Here is a 24,987-nt window from a genome sequence, read left to right as displayed (position 1 = left end):
GAAATTACGCACACATGATCAGTTCAAAAAACGTATAAGCTTACATGCCCGCTATAAAACGCGGTTAATACCTATAACATTATTCTATTTGAATTATAAAAAGTATATTATTAATTAAACAAACCATGCATAATATCTATTGCTCCGCTGCCGGCTACTCTGCGTTCGATGAGGCATTAAGTAACGTTTCTACATCCAGGTTAAGAAATTAAACGAATAAGGTTAAGTAAATAAACTATAAATTAATGCTTCAGGGGTCGGCACCTTCATTTTCATGAATTATCTAGCTACACGTACCTTATAATTATAGCTTCCGGTGATATATTTCATATTTCTTTAAATACTTACGTTAAATAAACTAAAATAACCAGTAGGTATATACCTACTTCAACGCATAACCGGTTGCGGTTATTACCAGATAAATTTTTCGGTTACGTTGAACATCCCTAGTTAGCAGCAACATCTATAAGGTAGGTGTCTTAGTGGCAGCGGTGCGAGGCGTCGCGGCTTGCAAACAGTGGCCTATCGGTCTCTATGCTCAATGGCTCAGAGGTGGTTGATCTACTTTATACCATCAAAAACTATGTAGCCCTACAAGTCTTGCGAATCCAGACACGATAGATAAAACCAATTGTTACCTACATGTTCAATAATGTTCATATTGTTCATAATATGCGATCATTTGGGGATTGATGGGTTAAACAGAAAATACCTTAACCAGTATTTAAACTTCACCGCATAAACACCGTTTGTGGTTATTTCCGGATATTTTCGGTTACGCACCGAACATCCCTAGTTGCCAGCAACCTCGATAAGGTAGGTGGCTCAGTAGCAGCGGTGCGAGGCGTGGCGGCGCGCGAACAATGGCCAATCGGCCTCCGTGCTCGCCACCGATGGCTCAGAGGTGGTCGGACCACTTTATACGACCAAAAACCGTTTAAACAGAACTGGCGACGACGTTCGCTGAAAAATTGATTGCCTTTATTTCAAAATTAGTGAGTTTGGTTAGAGTAAATAAGTACTGAGTTTCTTTAATTAATGGGTTTAGCATTGATTGAGCTAAAACCCTAATGCTAAAATATGTTTAAGTGCGCTTGACCCACCGTCCGCCACTGTTTACATCATCAGTTTTATGTGCAAAAGCTTACATAAATAAATACAATTAAATACTAGAAGCAGGCCGCTACCAACCGGGTAACATGGAAAGCATTTGGGGAGGCCTATGTTCAGCAGTGGACGTCCTATGGCACTACATAAAAGCTGCCATTTAGTTAATTGCTAAAAAGGATCCCTATCATATTTAGTACTATTTGCTTTTATTTTAACATTTAAAACGAGACAACGAGAACGAGAGAACATAGCAGATAAATGTTTCTTAAATAGGCATAACGTCTTTACAAGCTTTACTAGAACGAATAAAATGAGTATACGTAATTTACATCGCTTTAAAACCACCTTGATAACGTTTTCTGAAAAATATAATTATTTGCGGGTTATCGCCAATTGTAAACCTACATCTCTGCCTTCCCAAAAGTCTAACAAAGGCAAACATTTTTATCATTTGTACATGAAAGTTATCGAATTGTAACGGCAACGCGTCGCAGCGTCGCCGCGGCTTATCGCGCGCGCTGTAAATCAACACGACAGCCCACCGATCGTGACAAATTCACCCACCTAATCTTTTGATAACGAACGCTTACTTAGACAAGAGACCGCAATTGAAACTGTTGCTACCACAAATATTTTGTTAATGGGTTGATTTTCAGGTAAACTTTCAAAAAATCTTGCGATATGAAAGGGGTGGAAGTTGCAATTTGTTATAAAATGAGCTTAATTTATTACATGAAAGATAATGGAATCCTTTTACGAAATAGCCATGAGCTTATTCAATGAAGACAAAATTGGTACAACTGTGTACTTCTGAGATAGTAGAGCATCGTCACGTGTTATGTACTTATAAGTATACTTTTTGGAGCCCCATATCCCTTATCTAGGAAAGTAACAAAACAAAACACAACCGTATTTCCAGAATGTGTTCATAGTTCCAACGGCGCGCTCTAGTCGCATAGTCATTTATTCATACGCGGGCCTAATTAGAGGACCGGTGCACATTTCACAGCACGCCCTGAAATATTTAATGCTAAATACGTCACCTCGAAATAAATTCGAACAAAGGCGGGGCACACTCAAAACAATGAAGGCTCTTTCACGGACTATAAAGTCGTATTAATACCTCACTTATTTATTCCTTATAATGTTCTCGAGTTAACGACGCCTCGAGCATTCAGTTTTTTCCACCACGCACCATAAAATACGACATCTGGAAATATATGCCAGTCGTATTATTTTCGAACTTAGCGGCCCAGAACACTCCGTATGCATGTTTATTGTGTCGATTCACGTTAGTCTTCGCAGTAAAAATGACGTTTGATACCAAACTACTGGGTGTAGTTACTTCTTCATAAAACGCTGATCATTGGGGAGTTTACCCGTCATTATCAGCGGATTGGCTCCGGTGCCGTCACAAAAGATCGGCCGCATGGCCCAACAAAGGGCTTTCGGAAATCGCAATGAGAGACAATTTGCCACACACCGTCACGCGAGCTTATCCGAGTCGGCCTCGTCGATTAGCATAAATCTCGCCAACTAACCGTCACAAATGAACGGCGGGCGCGGGAAGCGGCTAAACAAACTGACGCGCGATGATGCGATCGCAGCGTCGCGTCGTGTCGCGGCGACGGTGCGCGACGAATCGCGAGCGTCGCCTGCCCGCATAAATCAGTATTATCTCGCGAGATAGCCGCCTGGACCCACCCCGCCATATCACGCAGAGCCCCGTGTCGTTCGAAAAAATTAATGACTCGGAAAAACGATTCGCTTATGAGGGATCTTTCACTGTAATTGAATTGCCCCACAGAGATCTGCCAAATCGTCAAATAATGTTGCGCGAATGTGCGTTGAGACTGTTGACTTGGATGCGTAGCGTCCCATTACGAGCTGTGCTATTTAATTTTAAGTACGGTACCGCTCAAAATATTTTCAGAATTAGTGATGTTCGCAATTCTTAATTTTCTTATACAAAATTTCTAATAGAGCTTGTAAATATGTAACGATTCTTGTTTAAGAATCTTTTTTATTTTTCCAGTTGTAAACTGTATCAAACTTGTATTTGTAATACAGGGTGACTACGATTTCTATTGCACCAAGTTTTCGTTAAAAACCACTTATTAAAAAGTCAGGGTAAAAATGCAGCGCTCTATAAATCCAAGTACATTCGCTGCACTAACCCCTCGGAGATTAACATAACAGGCGTAATAGAATAATGTAAATATTTCACGTCTGTCTGTCGGCCGCTAGTTGCCATGCTAATCGGGCGCTCGCGGTAAGCTCCGTTTTAAAACCTGTCCCTATTGTGCACAGCTCTTTTAGTTTATTCAGGAGGGACCCATTTTTCATCCGCTCTGCAAATATTTTGATGTTTGTCGGCTGCGCGGCTTTGGATCAGCTTTTACGAGCTAACTGTCCGGCTGATGCACTAGTTTGTTTGCACTTTTATAAATTCGAACGACGTTAAAGGAATCTTTAGAGCCAATAAAACGGTGGTTCTAACTTAATAATGGGTTTTCACCAAAACTGTACCGGTTCGATAATCTGAAATGGATCTATTCGGCTTTTATAACATTTTAAACAGAAATCGCTTTAATCTCTATTACTGTTTTACGACTCAGTCGGCGATCGCGCGCGAATAGTTTTAAATTAACATGTATTCATAATAGAATGCTCGCGTCGGAGGCGCAGCGACGCTCCCGACGCTTTAATCGCAGCCGCGGACTTGGCAGACTACCGGCTCTTTGATTTACTTCTCACCACCATTCTATCCATCATAAATCTATCTCATAAAATATTAAAGCAAACATTCTTTGCTCCCTGAACTTTGCAAATTCGGACAAATCGCAATAAATTATCGAGATTTAAAATATTAACGCGTCGTTGTGCTGAGTGCCGTAATACTTGTCTCCTAAATCGTGTTTTCCTCGGAGACTCTTTGATCTGCAAATTAGATTAATAATGATTGGATTGAGTATGTCAAACAAAAATATTTTATTCTCACTTCTAATTTCTTGAAACGTCTGGTTTAGTTTTTAGAAATCAAACGTCTCATTGTTTTGAAATGTCTAACATTTAGATTAAGACAATAATGTTATTTATGATTTGAGTGGTGTGAAATAATTTATCCTGGATTTCAAATGTCTTATTTTTATTTCTAGTTTTGATCATGCACGTTTGATTGATATTATTTAAGAGCTTTAAGCTTCAATCTACGTTTTTAATCGTATTACAGAAGAAAGGGTCTCTTTTTTTCTTTTAGATGACGACTCTACCCAAGCAGTGATTTTAAACCGCTAAAGTTAGTTGGGTACCTGCACGTATGGCCGCGGAAATGTGTACATGTATATGTAGATAGGGCTATCATGTGCAGGTACCATGCACGGGCTACATACGTAGCAATTTGTCCATTTGTCGCACTAGCACGATAATTGTTGATATACGATCGCGATCCGGCGGCGTAATTGTCAACGCTTAATCTCCTAATAGGCGCGCATTTACCAATGCCAGCGTGTCGCCTCCGCCAATCGCACTGATAGTTCGCGGGTGAAAAATCCGCCTCTACACTCGCGATTATACGAGCAAATTCATAGCCCTCGCTCCCCTGGGCAGCGTACATTCAGCGGGGCAGCCACTTATTCAAATATTTCCTTTTAGTATTATCCCATTTAGTACAGACGCTATCATTTTGGTGGTGGCAATTTTTGCCAAATAAAGCAAACGGAACTAAAGGAATTAAAATTTACGTTTAACTTAGAGACGTTGACGACTTACTTTTTTATCAATGGGTCGTGGCATAATGTCTTACAAATTATACAAGCAAGTTCACATCTAATAGCTTCCTTGGGCAGTGTGTTAAGCCACTTATTCAAATATTTCTTTGATCATTTAGCGCAGGTGCTATTATTATTATTGGCGCTTGCACCATTTTCTAATCCAAACTGTAAACTTAGTTAATACTCGTATTACATATAATTGCATTATACTCGTACGTAGAAATCATTCTACTTTCAGTTAGTAAAAAGCTTTATACTTTTTGAAACAAGATACTTAATGTTTTGTATAAAACATCCAGTTTGTTCCATTTACCCGACCCACCGGACGCAGCACTCCTCAACCATAATCCTCATAAAAGAAAGCGAGCAGCGCCCGCTCGAAAAGCAATTCGCAACGCCAATTTCAAGAACAGTAAAAAGTGCGATTCACAAGTGCAACTTGAAACGGCGTTTAAGAGCGAACCCAGGGCGGCGCCCACCGGGGGCGAGAAAACAATTTGGAATTTTATCGGTGGGGGGAGTGGGGCGCGTTACCTCTGATTTATGCCCGACATTAGACCGAGGTGGGCGAAACGCGAGAAATGCACACACGCCGCGTGGACCATTGCCACTCACTCGCCTTCTCACCTGTCCACCTACATCATGTAGAGACGCTTTTCCTAGGAGGAACTAGAAATTGTGTTGTAAACTGGGTGTATTTGTTGGTAGGGGATTCCCCGTCGAGTCTTGGTTATGTAGCAAAAGGATATCTTTTTCAAATTGGAAGTTCTGTCTAGGTATGTATCCCAGATGAGCTCTGCTAAACAACTTACTTTGAGAAGGTCCGGTTTTGTTCTTAAATTACTTGCATAACAATATGCCGTCTCATAAAACCTATAGTACCTACTTAACTGGAACTTTATCAATCTACTAATAATTAGTAGGTATACTATGAGACAGTACATAATACATAATTGATCTTCTAAAGAAAATGCCAGATAAGCTTATCCGAAATTCAAATTACAACTCCGAAATAACTTGTAATGGCGGAAAGTAATTACTTCTTTGCTAATCTTCCCTTCTTCAAAAAGCTCTCATCAAACAGTAAATTTTATTGGAAAAGCCAGATTAATATATTTTAAGCTCCTCCGACTGATACCGCGGATGTCTGAGTGTCATTCGAATTCAAAAGCTAATTTCACTAAAACCTTAAATGAATCGAGTTGGCCGGAGCTCGCACATTATTTAACTTGTTCAAAGTTTAAATTGAAAACGCCACCGAACTCTTTGTGGAGTCGGAGTCAAATTTTGAACTTTGCCGCTGAATCGGAAATTTCTTTATAAATATCTTATTAAGCTTAAATTCAGTTGGTGTCACGCTGCTGACACTAATTTTATTCGTGAGAGACGGCGTCGGACGCCTCTAGGGAGTGGTGGGGGCTCTGGTGAAAATGTATGCAAACGCGAAACGCGATATTTGACGGAGTTGAAAACGACAAAAGAATTAAGGAGGAAGGAAGCTCTCGACGTCGACGCGGCGACACCGCGCCCCCCGCGCCGCTCACGTTGCAAATTCACTTTGCTTGTGCCACCTTAAGAGATTAGCTGTCACTTGGGCACCGCCAGTCACAAACCCTTTCAATTTTAAAACTTTGAGCTTACATACCTCATTATTGCACTTGATTTCAATCTAACTTTAAGACATCACTGTAATGAAAAATTATTGACGTTGGTATTCACAACATTTTACCATTGTATTTCATACATAATTACCTACTTTGAATGCATTAGAAACGAACTTTGACAGTTACGTTTCCAATGCTCAATAAAAGATTGAAATACAACCCTCTCTGTGGTTATCTAGGCTATGTGAAGAGAACACATGCAACCTATTTGAATACAGGGTGTAATAGATGTGTGATTCATGTAAATGTACCCTTAGCAAGTGTATCGCGGGCTAATCTCCCCCCGCCCGGCAATATGCCGCGACAGGGTGGGGGTTGTTGGAGAAAACGTGTAAACTAATTATGTACATTTTCGTAGCCACTTATTTACATAACCACGGGCTGAACCCCGCTTTCACCGTGAATATTTCATTTGTAATCTTTACTTTGACGGTTTAATATGACAGCTGTTGTTTTGTTTGGAGGAAACTTTTAATTTTCGTCGTTTTCTTCCTGCCACCACCCTTTGTGTGCGTCGCCCGCCGCCTCGGGGTAATGATAGGTGATTATCGAACAACTTTTTTCGGATAAACGTCTGGGAAACTTGGAGGTGTAATTTGAAATTTTCGCCGAGACGCGTTGTCTGACTGTCGGAAGGTGCTTATTATTTTGATGACTGTTTTGTTGTCTATGAACTGCGTTTACTCGTGTGTTTATGGTTCGTTCTTGAGGAAGGGTTAATGTTGAAACGGGGCTCTGAGGTTGATCGCCGCGGGCGTCAGCGGCGTTGTTGTGAAATGTGCAGGAAGCCGATAAATAAAACTATTAGTAGGTAATGAGCGAGTGGCCGTCGTTTCGCGGGTATTTATACCGCGCCTTCTCGGGAACTAATTTATGGAAGTAAGTACGCGGAAAATGTTTATGTAGGCACTTGAGTCCTCTTGCCCTACGTCGTTGACATCCGGTACACTTCCAGTACAACTAATACCTAAATTATGTTTCTTGCGTATCGACAAAATACGCAATTACAGACTATTAATGAAGTAGAGAGTTCCATATTCTTAATCACTCGATATTTTTTATTTTTCGTTTTAAATGATAAAAAAAAAATCAAAAATATTTATTCAGTTTAGACCACAAGTGGCACTTATGATCTACAGATACAGGTATCTCTACGTACCTAGGTAAATTTTCCTCGACCACCATGTAAGTCCTCCAAATAGAAGCTCAATGTCTTTGAAGCTGCATCTTTGACTTGACGATTGACGACCCTTGCATCAAAGTTGGCGCCTACTGTTGAAAGAAATACCTCCAGACGTAGAGAAAGACCACCGCGTTGACTTCCTTTGATGACGCCGCTGTCAGCGCCAGTCAGATGATACTCGAGTCAAACGAGCATATGGATATTTTTGTGGTTAAAATTTTCCGATTTTGACGATGCACAACAACGCCAGATGCTATTCTAAATGCATATACTTGAGAGGTAGGTACAATGTATATACTTCAAAACCTTAATCTTGAATCACTCTATCTATTTAACAAACCGTATCAAAATCCGTTGCGTAGTTTTAAAGATCTAAGCATACATAGGGACAGACAGACAGAAAAGCGATTCTGTTTTACAATATGTAATGATTTTTAAAACCATTTAAGTTCTAGTATGTAGGATTGTAGGTATTAGATTCTCTAAAGCGGGTTTTCAAAGTTCATTAGCTAATATTATCAGCCAACTTCTCCCTACCCTTTAATCCCTTAATTTACCGTTTTAATAAAGCCATAATAGTTGAAGCCATCATAGAGGTCACGACATTATCAACAGGGCTCCATCGCAGCGATTACAGGGCCGGAGACGAGCCCCCACCGCCCGTTGACATGTCGCGTTTTAACAGTCTGTACGTGCGCCCCCACCGCCCCTGGGGGGGCGCCCACAGAACTGATGACATTAGCAGCCGCAGACATAGGGCGGAACGCCAGACGTCGACGTTGGATGGCACGTCAAGCCACACACTGGAGTATCTTATGTCGTGGTATTAAGTCCTGTTTTACAACAAATATGTATAGTCTGATGTGGCACACTGTATCTAGGTAGGAAGTTGCACAGGTCACGTCTGATCTAAAAATGGTTGACCTATTCCCGTTTTCAGTTGCAAACCTGAAAAGTCTTTTGGTTATTTTGCACAAAGAAGAGAAAGAGTAGGAACTAAAATTTCATCGCGTATGTTGGTGGTACCTATCTAATGTCTATCACACAGAAATTGATCGATGAAAATGTTTACTTTTTGTAACATAATTTAAAAAAAATTACATGACAAAATAGAAACTAAGCTAAAAGAATTGAAAGTCTTCTTAATAATGATCACAAAATTACCTAAAGTTATTAAAATGTTATCAAACATTAAAATTTTCTTGTATCAACATCAATTTTCTTACCTACAAAATGAAGTGATTCCAACGTTGCTGTCGCTGCAACTCAAGGAGGCAGAACGGTGACAGTTTTTGCAATATTGTCGCCAAAGTTGCCGAATTCGGTGTCGACTTGCGAAACTCCGCGTTCTGCGAAACAGGTGCGCGTGTATTAGGCGCTGGTGGTAGACAACTTAGTTAATAGAGACCGCGCTGTGTGATCTCTACTTAGCGTACAACGATCGAAATTTTACCTTAATTAATAAAACAATAAATCTATCTGCTCGTGTTAATTAAAAAACAATAAGCAGCTAGTAAGTATCTGTTATTGAATTAGGATGAGTTGCTGAATTGTTTTCGTAGATGGTATTTGGAGTTGTAAATAGAAAACAAAAAGCGCGAGGTGCAAAAGAAATCATCATGAATGGAGATTTGATGCTGAAAATTTAATTAAATGTTTTATCTTGCTCTAAAATTTTAAATATTCATACATCATTGTAGATACTCAATTATTTTTATTGTTTTCGCCATGTTCACGATTTAAATGATAATTGCCATATTAGAGAAAATAAGCGCCTTCATAAACAATTCGTCTATTTTGCTCATTGCTCTATGTAGAGCGCACACAGGTGAGCGTGTATCGAGCCGTGCGGTGTGCAAACGTGATCCCAAATTGAGGGCTTTGCGGGAATTAACGCCGGATTTGCAAGGAATAATTCCTACGAATACTGTGTAATGAGTACGGTGCCCTAATTTCCACATTCGCATGCACGAAAATTCACACTGCTGTATTCTAACTGAATAATTTTGCACTGTAAATTGGAGTAGGTACCTATTGGAGTAACAGTTTTGAATTATTGCTTCTTTGGCTAGCTGATAATAAAACAAAGTGAATATGTCCCTGTATGTATGTATAGGTTTTCCCTGTAGGTATTTTGAGTCAAAAAAGCTCTTTCTGAACTATAATGTTATATTTTTAACTCTACTTCTCATCACATTTTCTTATTATGCGGTTTTGAATGGTTATACCCCTATGTAACTGTCCATTAGGAACCTTGGTAAATTTTCTGCATTACCCCAAAGATCTTTGGTAGAAAATGCTGAAAGGCGTAAGGCATTAAGGTATTAATTGGACTTTTCTTTGTGGAGTAAAATTGTTTAAATAAATACAGTTGGGTCTCTACGACATAAATTAACGTTCTGTCCACCTTTGTTTCTACGTAACGTATTGGCTTTAACGAGTCATCGTGTTAAAATTCACAAACGACCAAAATACGCTGGCAACAAGAGGAGCGCGCGTTCTGACATCGTTCGCTATGCAATGTGACACCATTAGCGTAGTAAACTGCGCGCGCGCACACGAACAAAACGAAGCGGAATTTCACGAGCGACGGCGCGGATACCTTCGGCCCTGACGAGGAGTTTTACTGACTTATTTAGACAGTTGATTACAAATAAACTGAAGTAAATAGACAGCCCCTTGATTAATACACTAGTTTGGATCGAAAATGGGAGAAAATGCATGAAAATGGGACACCATTTTCCTTTCATAAAGTTTAAATTTTCAAGATTCCCAAATTATCAACTGCGTCATCAAAGCCGCCTAAAAAGTAGACCTATCAGTGCTATATTAAAAAGATAAAAACTTTTAATTGTTTTTTTTTTGTAAGATTCTGAACCCTGAAGTCAACATTTTGTTTACTTTACAAAGCTTTTCTGTATTTAAATGAATTATGGGATTTGGGTATAGGTAAAGTTCTAGCGTTACAGTATATTTTTGTAACCAACCAGATTAAAATGTAATTTTATGAGCCTAGGAGTTTCCTAGGATAGAAAATAGAAACTTAAGTTCAAGCATATAAAAGTTTAGTAAATGCTAAGCGTTGCAAACAATAAGGATGCACTACTGTGCATCCATTGCGTTGAGCATTTTCTGTGTACTGGTAAATATACACAGAAAATGCTCAACGCAATAGTTTGTAAGTGCATAACGAGACCATTTTGCGGATATTTAAAGTTATAAAATAGTGATAAAGAGCGACCATTAGCGTTATATTCCAGTGCACACAACGCATGTAACAAAATAAGGCGAAGTCTAGAATGTGTTAGCGGAAACTTTTGGCTAACTGACTGCTATTTATAGCGCACCGATTGACTTTAGCGATCTTGCAAACAAATACGGCCGACTAGCATTGAAATCTTTTCTATTCCTGGTGGATGTGAATATTGAAAAATCTCTGATTGCAAAATGAAATAATGTTGTGAGCACTGAGACAGTTCAGTGACAGTCTGTTTTAATGTTTTTTTTTAATAGATTTATTTTCCAAATTGCTCTACTTAGGTCATTGGCGCAAGCAAATATTACATCAAAGGCTTTTTTGAAGCGCAGTCGCCAAATATCATTTAGTTTACCAAATGATTACCTAAACCTGATACTGATTTAAATTTTGAGTCTGATTCGGTTTTACAGGCGATGGTTCACCACCAGCAAAGAAAATCGAATGTTTGTGACAACCCTGAGCATATTAACGCAAATAGCAACCCAAAGAACAAATTATCTTAACTAGAGAATTCTGTCCGATGACGGCCGACGCCGACGTCCATCGCTAGTGCGACATACCTCGCCAAATTCCTCTCATCGCGGGTAGCGCTAAGTCGCCGCTCGGCCCGCCCCCAGCTTGCACGATCCTATCATTTCGCTGCTAGTGCGAACAAATCAAAAGAATTTTAACGACTTTCCAATTCGCCGCGATGAAACTTGCCTCAGCTAATTTCCTTTACAGCTCAGCTGTCCGAATTATTTTTAAAGCAGTCAAGAAATATGACGTGCGGCTTCTCTTTTCAAGTTACAAGCAATGATTTAGTATAAGTGCGAATCAAAGCATTTTAATCGATAATTAGAAACAATAACACTGAAATAATAAATCTCGACTCTGCGTGATTATTTTAGCGTTTATTAAATTGTCGTTCATTCCTTGCAACTATGTAATGACTGGGGTTAAATTATTTTGTCACACAAACTGCTCAATGTAGAGTTTGCGAGTTGGCATGGACAGGGTAGTCAATCGAGGGCCCTATACAAAAGGCACTGTTTCCGGCGGGTGAAGGCAGTACAGTGTGTCATTACCTCGCAAGCCGCAATTAAAATGGTACGCTTAAGTTATATTTGTTTAAATTCACTAATTACGCGGCCGCTAATAAATACTTACATGCAACATCTGCGCACTAATGGCCGCGCCATTGTAGAAATGTTTTATTTGATACGCGCGCCATCGACCGAACCTTATAATTTTCTGTTCGTGCGAACACGGAGCTTACGTGGTTAGAATTTATGATACAAAGTGCTAGCAAATACTTTGATATCACTGGATCTATACGTATTAATAGCATGCCGGCGCCGTTATGCCTTTGTTTATATGAATAGAGATTTTAATGGCATATCGATCTACGCGTGAAAACAGACACGTTGGACAAATTTCGGTTTTCTCAGAAAGTTAAGAAAGTCATTTATTTTCTTAGTCGCTTTTACGTGTCCCAGTGTTACTTTAACCCTTCCACTGATGCGGGACAATAAATAGGTCAGTGCTGAGAAGACGTAAACGCAAGAAACTCACTCACTACTCTAGTGCGGAGGTTCCAATAAAGCTTAATAATAAACCTATCCAAATTATTATCATCAAAAAAACAACTCCAGCCTCACTTTTTCGAATGCGAACGCGATGATCAAACTTGAATCGGAGCCGGTACCAAACAACTAACCGTTTTTTCCGCCTGCAAGTCACGGGCGTGACAGCGCGGTAGTCTAGCGGAGATATTAATCAGCGCGATTGACAAAATCGTGCGAGTGTCGAAAATCCCAGACCTCCCAGGACGAGCGATATTTCACCGCGAGCCACAACGCCCAGCCACGCCCCCCTGCTCATTATGTGCGCCTAATGCACATCAATCTCTACTTTCTACCATGCATGGAGAATGTTCGTTTGTGTAGCGATAATCCACTTTTTCTCGCGCCAGCGAAATACCATGTCGAAGCGATTTCGTATTAGAGCATAATTTGAAGTTGACGTTTATTTCGCTTCGTGATTTGTTGTATTTTTAAATGTGATTATTTTCGTCGATTATGCCTACTGAGAAAATCACAATAAAGTATTGCTAAACGAGTATTAAACGCTACCAATAATACCTACTCGTAGATAGGTGATTCACGAAAATTATTTTTACAAATTGGGTGTAATATGAAGAAGAGTGTCATATCGACATGCCTGTATTTTAGACACAATAGAAAACAATAATTTATTTTTAGCGATAACTTTTATTGTCACGTTCACATTGTACTCGCTGTTGATGTCAAGCGACAGGCCCTGATAGAGGCGATAATTAATAGTCCTAAGCCAAAACGATGTATTTATTTATACATAACTGGTTTGTCAAGATGTAGAGTTGTAAAGCTCCCTGAATAGAGATATCCGAGTGTTTGTATAGTGATAGAGCCGTGCCTATCTTTCCATCGATAAATTAATTCCATTTTGATTAATCAACTCGCGTGGACAGTTGAAAATGAATTGAATAGTAGAGTAGAGTATGTAGGGTCACCGGCTCTCTCGATGTCAAGCATGCTCTACCTACTTGTACAAAAAAGAAAGAAAAATGTGTGTGTTCTAAGTATCACTACTGTATGTTACTTCCAAATGTCATAACTTTTTATCATCAATTATGATTTAGAGTCAAGGGGACAGGTAAGTTGTATTAGTGTCCACCTACAATTTCCTTTGTCAGTTTTCTTTTCTATTAAAATTTTGTCCTGTTTAGCTCTGTGTGAGGAAGGTGTTATGCACATATTTCTGGTATATGTTAGGTCATTTGTCTTTATGTCACTCACACGTCATCTTCTTTGCTACGCCCTTTTCTGTCCTAGTCAAATTTTACACAAATTTTATGGCGGTTGAGATTTTTTAAAACTTTTTTCTAAACCGTGGCTTTAGTCCGTATAATTATCAATTTGAATGACACCAGTTTACCAGATTTCAAATAATATTTTTGTAAAACTTAATCGATGAGTGATCTTCAATTGAGTCATTCTTCTGCTAATTTTGTAACAACCTATCCTATATCATACCATTACTAACTAATTAAAACAGTCTTCGTTACTAAAATTAACGACGCGTGCGACAGTTCGTACGTAGCGTCACCCGACGCGTGTAGCGTTTCAAACGCGCGTCCGATGCTCAGGCGACGATTCGTGACTGAGTTGCGCGACGTCGCGCGATGTAGCGTCGATCCGTCACGACGGACCGTGACGACGTCGCGACCCGACACTGAAACGGGAAGCTGAGATGAGTGATTTGACATATCGACGAATACTGCCACTGTTTGATATCGACCGTTTGTCTTATGAATATTTATAGGGGCGCTGTACTCTACGTTTTCCTTTTTTACTAAAATATTGTAAAACCACATGCAAATGCACTCGCATTTGTGAGCAAATATCACTCAGGTTGTACACCTGTGTAATATTGATTAATCTTTGAACTTACCGATTTGTTTATATTTTATTTGTTTATTTATAAGAATATCTCAAGTCATAATAAGTTATGAAAAGGAAACCGTTAAAATACATGAATATACTTATTACCCATTCATTAGTTCTTCTGAATGTATTTTGAATTTTTACTCGTCATATTATCATCATTAGAAACATTTCCTTTGCAAGTACGTGCTTTAGACTCTTAGGTCTTCTTCGTAGAGCGGCTCATCGTCTTACGATCGTTTGCATCTCATCAAAGTATAAAAAGAGAAAATTATTAATTTATCTTAATTTTGTTATCATAACCACTCTTCCGTATGTCTCTGCAACTCACTGGTGGGTTATAAAATTAACTGTAAGTGGGTTCATTATCTGATATGAAATATTCATTGGCCACCGGTATGGATTGTTGTCACTGGAATTATGCGGCAGAAATCACTTAGGGCTCCACTATTAGTGCTAATTCGCTGTAATAGCGGCCGGGAACATGGGGCCGCACTACAAAACATGAAAGGTCCGCTTCATGCAATAACGTAACCGGCCGTGTTAAGGCTATATTTTATAAAATAACTTTTTCATAAAAACTCAACGCAGCGCCGTGCTTAGCTTGTCACCGATTAGAATACACTTTTGAATTAATCGAGCTAGGAATTTTTAATTGCAAGCTTAAGTGGCACCGTAAATACCGTTACTAAAATTAACCAATATTAACTGAATATTAGCAATTAGGCTCGTACAGTAAGCCGCAGATTTTGAATATTTAACATAATATAAAGTCCAATAAATTGAAACTAACACAGACCGGTGGTGATGAATATCTCACATTGCACATTCAAAACACGTGTAAAGCAATCGCCAGATAGCACTTTAGCATTTAGCGTCAAAAGTGCGCTAATGAGCGGCCGGGTCGGAATCTGCAATCTCGCGCCATCTGTCTCTAATCAACGAATCGAGTTAATTAAATCGCGTTGGCAATATGGCGGCGGGTGTAATTGCTATTAATAAAGCGCTTTCCTGTATAATTAGACGGCGCGCATGCGGATTGGCCGCGACGGGCCCTAATCACGACGTGATAACACTGCGCTAATGGCGCGCACGGCTTCCTATTGCATAATCACAGCCTAAATTATTATTGCTTTCGTTAGGTCGCTCGTATCTCTTAATTGTATTAAATTTTTGTGGCGCATAAAATGGTCCCGTCTTAAAAGGGAAATCGGTTATTAGATAAAAATAAATTGCATCTGGTATCTAATACGTAATTAATTATAATAACACTTATGCGCTAGTTTACGGGTATTTAATATTGTTTATGCGTAATAGATAATTCTACTACACGTAATTAAGTTTGCATGCAATCCGGACACGATTATGAACTGCAGGTGTTAAAAACGAAGCTAAGACACACTCCAGAAATACAGCAATTAGTTTAGTCTTAAAATGTTAGTTTAGCGGAGGATCACTGCACGGTCGACAAACCGCCAATAGACCGCGCACAGATTCATCAAGCGGTCGCAGGGAAACAATGATTGACGAGTTCGCACCTCGGCCCGCGCCTCTCTAATTAAGACGACATGCGCCCGCGCACCGCTGCTCGCTGCAGCGCTTTAACTCACAAAACCACTAATTTCACCCTTCTGCTCTAAACAACATTTCATTATAATATTAAGATAAAACACCGACTAAATTCTTAATCCGGAATAAATACATTTCGAGCACGATATATTCATTACTGTCAGTGTGGCATGATATCACATACAAATGCATAGCACATTAAGGGTATGCTTACCACTGTTACAGAAAACTATCATTCATGCGTAAATTCCACTCAGAAAGTTTTATTTATGGGATGCATCTAGATATCAACCGCGGAGCAGCATTTTAACAATGTCATAACAATAACGAGGCGTTGTAAACGCGCGCGCCTTATTTCTGTCTTCGGTATCTGCTCATTAAAGCGCTTCTTATACGAGCTCGATGTCCTTTTGCTCGGTCGCTTTTCCGCTAACTTTTGGGTGGTAGGATGATGGACGACGTCGGTGGCCATATATCATTGCGGTAATATATCGCGCGGTGCGCCGAGTGTCGCCATTAACGCATGCGCGCAATTGCCCGTGTGCGAGCGCATGCACCATCGCGAAAGCTATAAGAAGCGTCTCACAAATCGACGCGCGCGACCACAGCTAAACGCGCATAAATCTTATTAATGGCATTCTTATTCTCGTCCTACCACGATCTTGTAAAATCGTTAGATATAACTAGCGTTGCTTTTGTTAAACTCACGCTCATTTCGAACTCCGAGCCTGTGAAGCATAAAATTTTCGAGATAAATCAAACCAATCAAAATTATATTGTAAAATATAATGCGTCTTCTTCACACAATCATAGCAAACGACTTGGGTGGTCGGCTGTCACCTGTTATGAATGTAAGTTTGATAGTTCGCGGGTCAGACCCCGCATTCCAGACGTTGCGTAAGCTCGACTGCGAATTGTCAAACAAAGTGCTCTCGCGCACGCTACACAGCCGCGGGCTTCGAAAAAAGTGAGAGGCCGCTAGACGAAGCTCCGTATCAGCTTACATTTCAGATTTGTTGTTTCCGTTCTTGCCGCCTCAATGACTACCATTTTATGTCGATTAGAAGATAGTGTTTCACGCGCCTGCTACCGACACCAGTTCTTATGACACTCTTTTCTTCTAGCAACCAGTTTTATATCTTAGATCAGTTTTTGTGAAAGTTTTTTTCTTATTGGTTTTAAATTTTAACAATTCTGCTTCGTTTCAACTGTCTTTGATACCGCATATGTTTTTATTATGTAGCGATCCCCCTAGTTAAAGTGAGTAACAACAGGAAACCGCGATGGAATCCCAACTAATATTATAAATGCGAAAGTAACTCTGTCTGTCTGTCTGTCTGTCTGTCTGTCTGTCTGTTACGCTTTCCCGCTTAAACCTCGCAACCGATTTTGATGAAATTTGGCATAGAGATAGTTTGAGTCCCGGGAAAGAACATAGGATAGTTTTTATCCCGGTTTTTGAAACAGGGACGCGCGCGATAAAGTTTTTCTGTGACAGACAAAATTCCACGCGGGCGAAGCCGCGGGCGGAAAGCTAGTAGTGTAATAAGACCCATTACACCGACCAACCGCAAACAATTTCAGTGGGTAAACAAAAACATACACCTTTTCAAAAATGTCTACCCATTCATCTTTCTCGAACGGGAGACATTTAAGAATGTCTCTGTTGAAGTCACATATGTGTATAAAGTGACATCTAGTATCAAAAGATAGTACTGTTGTTTATGTTGGGTTTTAGTTGTTACAAAGTGATACTAGATGGCACTGAGGGTAGATTAACACGCGGTTCAATTTGATTTTTTCCATTTCCTTGGGTCAAGAGGAGCCCAAAATTATGTGTCTGTCTAGGTCTATCAAAGTAGAACAATGTAGTAGTACTAGTTTGAAAGCGAAATAGAATGATATAGTACATACAGTCCACGGTTTTATTGTAGCTACCTAGTACAGACCTGTTCATGGTCCTTGACGAGCCGGAATATAAAGGCTATTTTTGAGTGCACAGTGGTGAAAACCGCTGTAACCCGTACTCGCAGTGGATCGCTGCAACAAACCGAGTACGTGGTAGGTAGGAGGAGTACTGAACAGCTCCTGAGAGCTGGTTTATGGAGTACAGAACAGCTCTTGGATGATGAGCTGGTTCTTGGAGTACAGAACAGCTCTTGGATGATGAGCTGGTTCTTGGAGAGCAGAACAGCTCTTGGATTACGAGCTGGTTCTTGGAGTACAGAACAGCTCTTGGATCTGAGCTGGTTCTTGGAGAACAGAACAGCTCTTGGATTACGAGCTGGTTCATGGAGTGCAGAACAGCTCTTGGATGAAGAGCTGGTTGGAGGAGCTGAATCGAGCTGAGGCAAGCGAGGAGTTCCTGGTTGTGGCCTGCTGCAGGCTCAGCTGGATCAGCTACTGAGGACAACGGGATCTACGGGCTTCACTACACATCGACAAAGAAGGTTTTCAGTGCAATCTATGTGTGAGTGAAGTGCGAACCGTGAGTACTTTGACGTTTACTAAACAAGCAAATTTCGACTTTATTTCAAAGAAGTTTATAACTTTAAAATATTTGGAACTTAAATTTATTTTGATAGGATTTTTAGAACTTAGAATAATTTTAGAAGTAGTTAGGACTTAGAATTTAAGTGGAAAAAACGAAGGTACGGGGACTCTATGCCCGATTTTCCATAGAATTTTAATGTTTCAAACACTTGTAAAATTTTCGAGAAGTGTAAGTACACAGAAAAAGTTCTAAGTTATTTTTCGGTTTTAATTTTTGGACTTTATTTTGTTTTGTAATCATTTATTTAACAATGGCTACTATGGAATCTCTAATTAACTATCAGGATGATTTATCATCCAGGATTTTCAAAGCTGAAGTTAATTACAAAAAGTCTCCCAAAGAACGCTTGACTAGAGATTACATAGACAACAGGTTACAGGCATTGATAGAGATGTGGGCTGAATTTAGACAAGGGCATAAGGGGTTATTCCAGACATCAGATCCAAAACTGCTAAAAAAGACAGATTATATGGTTAATGATGTTTACGATCAAACAGAACAAGTGGTTTCGAATTACAAGGGTGCATTGAAACAATGTCTATCTGCTTATTCAACACCCATAGAGTCAGTAGACAACAGTAGGCCAAATTATCCATCCCAATCTCGAGTGAAGTTACCTGAGATTCATATTCCAAAGTTTGGAGGTAACTACTCAGAATGGATAACTTTTAGGGATTTATTTGTTTCAATGATACACAAGAACCAATCTCTCGACAATGTTCAGCGTTTACAATACTTGAAGGGATATTTGACGGGAGAGGCAGAACAACTTATTCGATACATACCTGTAGCTGAGGTTAATTGGGTACTTCTCATTTACACTCAAATTTTATGGTCACACAATAATAGTTCATAAACGGTATAAGTTAAAACAATAACTTTGAAATCAGATGATAAAATATCTATTTAGCTACATACAAAATAAATTTTATCGTAATAGAAGCAAAAATAATACGAAAACATCACATGAAACGATAAAAAACGGGGTCATTTTTCGCGTTCTCATCGTGTCACACCTTCGGTTGCAATGAAACATTTGGTTACTGCATCCACAATTTTCATTCAATTTGTGTGTAGCATATACTAAAATCATCGTAATTAAATATACTTTCCACACAATAATCAAAAAAATATCTTCTTATAATTATTTTGAATTGAGAAAGCGAAATACGTTGGTCACACGATTTTAGGTACCTAAAATTTTGAGTAATAATACAAGATTGCCGTTAAACCGAACACCAGCAACCAATCACAGCGTTCTCTTCGGTTAACGTCAGCCGCGCTCCGGCCATTGGGGAGGTGAGATAGGTCGATCGTCGCTCCGCGAAAAAAATACGTAACTTTTTGTGATTATCCATAGACATACCGTCGCTTGTTTGAACAATATTTTCTACCTCTAAAATTTATTCAATTTAATTGAAACTTAGGCCTTTGAAAACTTAACATGTTAGACTTATTTGTGTAGTATTCGACTTGAACCGTTAAATTCAAATTTAAGGATAATTCATAAAAAACGAAAATTTTCGTCACCTTCGTGGCATCACCTTCGTGGTGTTTTATACACGAAGGTGATTTTAGGCCACGAAAGTGATTTCTTGCTTTGGTTTATTTTAAAACTAGCTTTCCGCCCGCAGCTTCGCCCGCGTGGAATTTTGTCTGTCACAGAAAAACTTTATCGCGCGCGTCCCTGTTTCAAAAACCGGGATAAAAACTATCCTATGTTCTTTCCCGGGACTCAAACTATCTCTATGCCAAATTTCATCAAAATCGGTTGCGAGGTTTAAGCGGGAAAGCGTAACAGACAGACAGACAGACAGAGTTACTTTCGCATTTATAATATTACTAGCTTTCCGCCCGCGGCTTCGCCCGCGTGGAATTTTGTCTGTCACAGAAAAACTTTATCGCGCGCGTCCCTGTTTCAAAAACCGGGATAAAAACTATCCTATGTTCTTTCCCGGGACTCAAACTATCTCTATGCCAAATTTCATCAAAATCGGTTGCGAGGTTTAAGCGGGAAAGCGTAACAGACAGACAGACAGACAGACAGAAAGACAGACAGAGTTACTTTCGCATTTATAATATTAGTTGGGATAAGTTGGGATTAGTTGGGATATAGTGACTGGTGTTTATGTTTTACAATATTTTAATAACTAATAAATTATACGTGGTAAGTAGAGTTCAGTACATCAATAAAAAAATAAGAGCCTCGTATTTTTGTTGTCTGTCTGTCTGTATGACTGTATGTATGTCTGTATATGTGACTGTGTATCTGTTTGTAAGATAAAATTAATCTGAAGTTTGAGTTTTAAAAGTTGTACAACAAAAATACGAGGCCCTCTGGCCTCAATAAAAAAAAAATATTTTTGTTGAGGGACTGATAATCAGTTAGAGTTCTTTTTTTATTGAGGTACTGATAATCCTTTTTTTGCTTCTTTAGCATTTCAGAATGCCACCAGTATCACCCTTAAAACCAATTGCGTAGAATCTTGTAACTTAATAGGTGACGTTATCGGTAATCTTGTATTTAAGTAGGTACCTTTTTATATTATGTTATTGCTATTTATCTATGAAAATAAGACAAAATATATGTTTTATAAACACTTAAGAGTCATTTTGCAGTAGTAAAGTTTGAAAAAATTATTGCTGTTAATACAGAATCACTTTCGTGGCATCAAAAAATTCAAAACGTTAAAGCTTCCAAACGAGACTCACTATTTGACTGATTTACTGAGAATACACTCTTCACATCAAGCGCTACAATTTTTGTTTACAAAAAGTTGAAATAAGTTAGAAATAAAATTTGCCACGAAGGTGACGATGAGAACCGTGGCGATGAGAAATACCCAATTACGATCAATGTTGGATATTGTTAGAGCAAAGATACAGTAATAAAAAGTATTTAGCACATAACATTTTAAAAAGGTTTTTTAGTCAACGTAATGCTATTACTGTATCTGCAGGTATTTTAAAGGGTTTTATTGACACTACCTCAGATTGTTTAAATGCTTTGATCAATTTAGGGATAGATGTCTCTACGTGGGACATAATGATCATACATCTGTTGAGTTCAAAACTAGACCCCGAGACACGCAAGGAGTGGGAACTGCACATTGCTAGAACAGTAGCGTCTGATTGTTTACCAACTTACGATCAAATGAAGAATTTCTTGTACGATAGGTTTCGGGCTTTGGAATGTATCGAACCTAAACATTTCAGTAAACAGTTAGCTTCCAATGTGCATACCGGGCAGAATATTAGTCATAATAGGGTTTTACATGCGACTAATGTTCAAAACTTCTCTTGCGAGTTTTGTGGTGAGGAACACAAGTTATGTTTTTGTAAAGAGTTTGCGAATTTGGGTTATGAGAACAAACGTGACTTTGTTATAAAAAATAAAATGTGTTATAACTGTCTAGGAAGCAACCATGGTGTAAAGTTTTGCCGATCACCCACCAATTGTAGAATTTGTAAAAAACGGCATCATTCTTTGCTTCATTCAGGGCAAGCCCCCACTTCGACTGCTGGTTCAGGGTTTTTAGGTCAAGCAGTAGAAGAAGGCGCGGGGAAGGACAACAACCTAAATAGGTTAGAACAAGATACACAGCCAATCGAGACTGCAAATCACATGGCATGTTGCGCGAAGAGTAAGAGCAGCCAGGTGTTATTGGCAACAGCATTGGTTGACGTTAAGTCTAGGACAGGCCAATATCACGTGTGTAGGACTTTAGTAGATCAAGGCTCTCAAGCTTCGTTTGTGACAGAAGCTACGGTCCAAGGTTTGGGACTAAAGAAAATAAATGTGACTAATAACATATCAGGCTTGGGTGATGAGAAACCTTCTGTGTTATCTAGATCTATGGTTTTACTTACACTAAAATCTAAACTAGATCCGAGTTTTGAAATAGAGGTAGAGGCGTATGTTCTTAGCGACATTACTTCATACTTACCAGGACAGAGAGTTTCTTTAGACAATTGGGTTGAATTATCGCAGGTTTATTTAGCTGATCCGCAATTTAACGTACCGAACAAAATTGATATTCTTCTGGGAGCAGACGTATGTAGTCAGATATTAAGGAATGGGTTGTTACGGGGACCTATGGGTTCACCAGTAGCACAGTGCACCACACTTGGGTGGATAATATCTGGACCGATAAATACCGCTGCTGATGAAAATCGTGTTACAGTGTTGCATGCGTGTGTAGAGGAATTGGATTTAAAACGCAGTAGGGTTTTGGATATGGAATCTTTATTCACATCAAGAAAGTTAACATCAAAAGAACAGCCACGTGAAGAAATATTTGCAGCAACCACTCGCCGGAGTGCAGATGGAAGATGTAGAGTGAAGTGGCCATACCACGAAGAAGTGTTTACCTGTAAACAAGAAGAAACATCGGTCAGAAAATTATTGAAAACATTTAGAACGAAGATATATTACGGATACAACAAGCTAAAGAACACAAGATATACAGAGGATAATTCACAACTGGAACACATGAAGTTGATACAGAAAACTAAGTACAACAAAGAACAAGCAGTATACTTACAACATGCTGTTATGAAGGGAAATAGATCAACTGCGAAAGTGGTGTTTGACACATCCACAAATGGAGTCAAACTTGGTAAGAAAGAATAGAACAAATTAAGAATTATAGAACAAATTAGGGATTTGTAGTACAAAAAGGGATTTATAGAACAAATTAGGGATTTATAGTACAAGTTTGGGATTTATTGTACAGTTTAAAGATTTATAGGACAAATGGTTATGTAACAGAGAAGGGTTACTAAGGTTATTAGAACAAAAAGAACAAAAAGGACACAGAAGGACAACTGGGATTTCAAATATAAAAAGGAAAAGAAGGAACTTACCTGAAACAGGAACAATGATGAATTTCAGTACTCGGTGAATAGCCGCCGCTATCCGCGCCTGTAAGAAAAAGAAAAATTATATTGGTTGTATTGTATCGCATCTATTCAATCCATTAGGATGGATAGCAACTTGCTTAAGTGAAGAAGTTATCAAGCTGGAATAGGGTGAGAGGAAGAACTTACTAGGGATATAATAGAAGATTAGAATACTTACCTTATTTAACGAGTCAACACTTAGCTGAAGTATCCACGGTGGTATGCACTCGATCAGACGATGCTTTGCAGAGCTGCAGGGATTCTCAGATGCCTTCAACGTTGCTTACGCTGCTGGGGTTTATTTACGCGTAATCACTGCATCAGGGAAATTCCCGTTGGGCTAGTTTGCTAGTGTCAAAACTCCGTTATTTCGGTGACAAATGAGTAGGTATATCGCAGTTTAAGTTTTGTGGAGCTGTTTGGATGACTAAGTTGTTAGTAGTGTGTATGAAAGTTTTTCAAGGGTTTTTAAGAGAACAAACTATCATACACTAAACTCGAAAAGAAAAAGGGTTTTACGTTCATACAGGTACGGTAGACAAATCTTTGTTAGAAAACAGTTCTTCACTCTCTAGTTCAGTTCGTGGTTTTTAGGTAGGTAATAAGTTCAATTAATATTTTATAGACATTTTACAATTTTCATACAAGGTTTATGAACAGGCTCATAAAGCTTCTGAGCCAGCAGTCGGGGATATTTATTTAGGTGTAGGATGATAACTTGTCTCCAAGAACGTGGTTGTTTGGCAAGATTTTCTAGGACAATCCCTGAACTGATGGGATGACTTGTATTTTGTAAATGTAAAATGTGTAGTTTTAAAATTTGTTTTAACGGTTAATGTTGCTGTTAATGAAGGTTATGTTTATTTGATTTATTACTTTTAAGTTTTAGTTAAACGAGTGGTTTTAATATGTGAAGGGTTATTATACGAGGGGTTTTCTTAATGAGGGTTTTTATATGAGAGGTTTTTTACTAGACATGTATGGGTCATAGTTAAGGACATTCTGTCCTTGGTGGGCGGCATGTTGAAGTCACATATGTGTATAAAGTGACATCTAGTATCAAAAGATAGTACTGTTGTTTATGTTGGGTTTTAGTTGTTACAAAGTGATACTAGATGGCACTGAGGGTAGATTAACACGCGGTTCAATTTGATTTTTTCCATTTCCTTGGGTCAAGAGGAGCCCAAAATTATGTGTCTGTCTAGGTCTATCAAAGTAGAACAATGTAGTAGTACTAGTTTGAAAGCGAAATAGAATGATATAGTACATACAGTCCACGGTTTTATTGTAGCTACCTAGTACAGACCTGTTCAGTCTCCGTTAAGGAGGGGGAACCCGGTGAATATCTAAGAGTCAATTTCGTGTGTAGCATTTTATGTCAAACATGTAACTTTTGTTTGCTGTGTTCAAATATTGTCTAACAATTTTGGGCTTTCTTGATCTATTAGGGATTTTTTATTTCTTTTTTCTAAAATATGTATTATTGCTGACAACGTATACGCAAAG

At 38.9% G+C, this 24,987-nt stretch overlaps 1 protein-coding gene across 2 annotated transcripts in view; it reads left to right on the top strand.

Moving 5' to 3' along the window:
* The window catches only part of LOC135088272 (T-box transcription factor TBX20-like), a 47,222-nt gene that overhangs the window by 8,425 nt on the left and 13,810 nt on the right, over positions 1–24,987 (top strand). The window lies entirely within an intron of this gene.

The sequence above is a fragment of the Ostrinia nubilalis genome, chromosome 3 (assembly GCF_963855985.1).
Source record: "Ostrinia nubilalis chromosome 3, ilOstNubi1.1, whole genome shotgun sequence".
Classification (NCBI taxonomy): Eukaryota; Metazoa; Arthropoda; class Insecta; order Lepidoptera; family Crambidae; genus Ostrinia; species Ostrinia nubilalis.
Note: the sequence above shows the minus strand (reverse complement) of the source record. Positions and strands in the feature narration are given on the sequence as shown.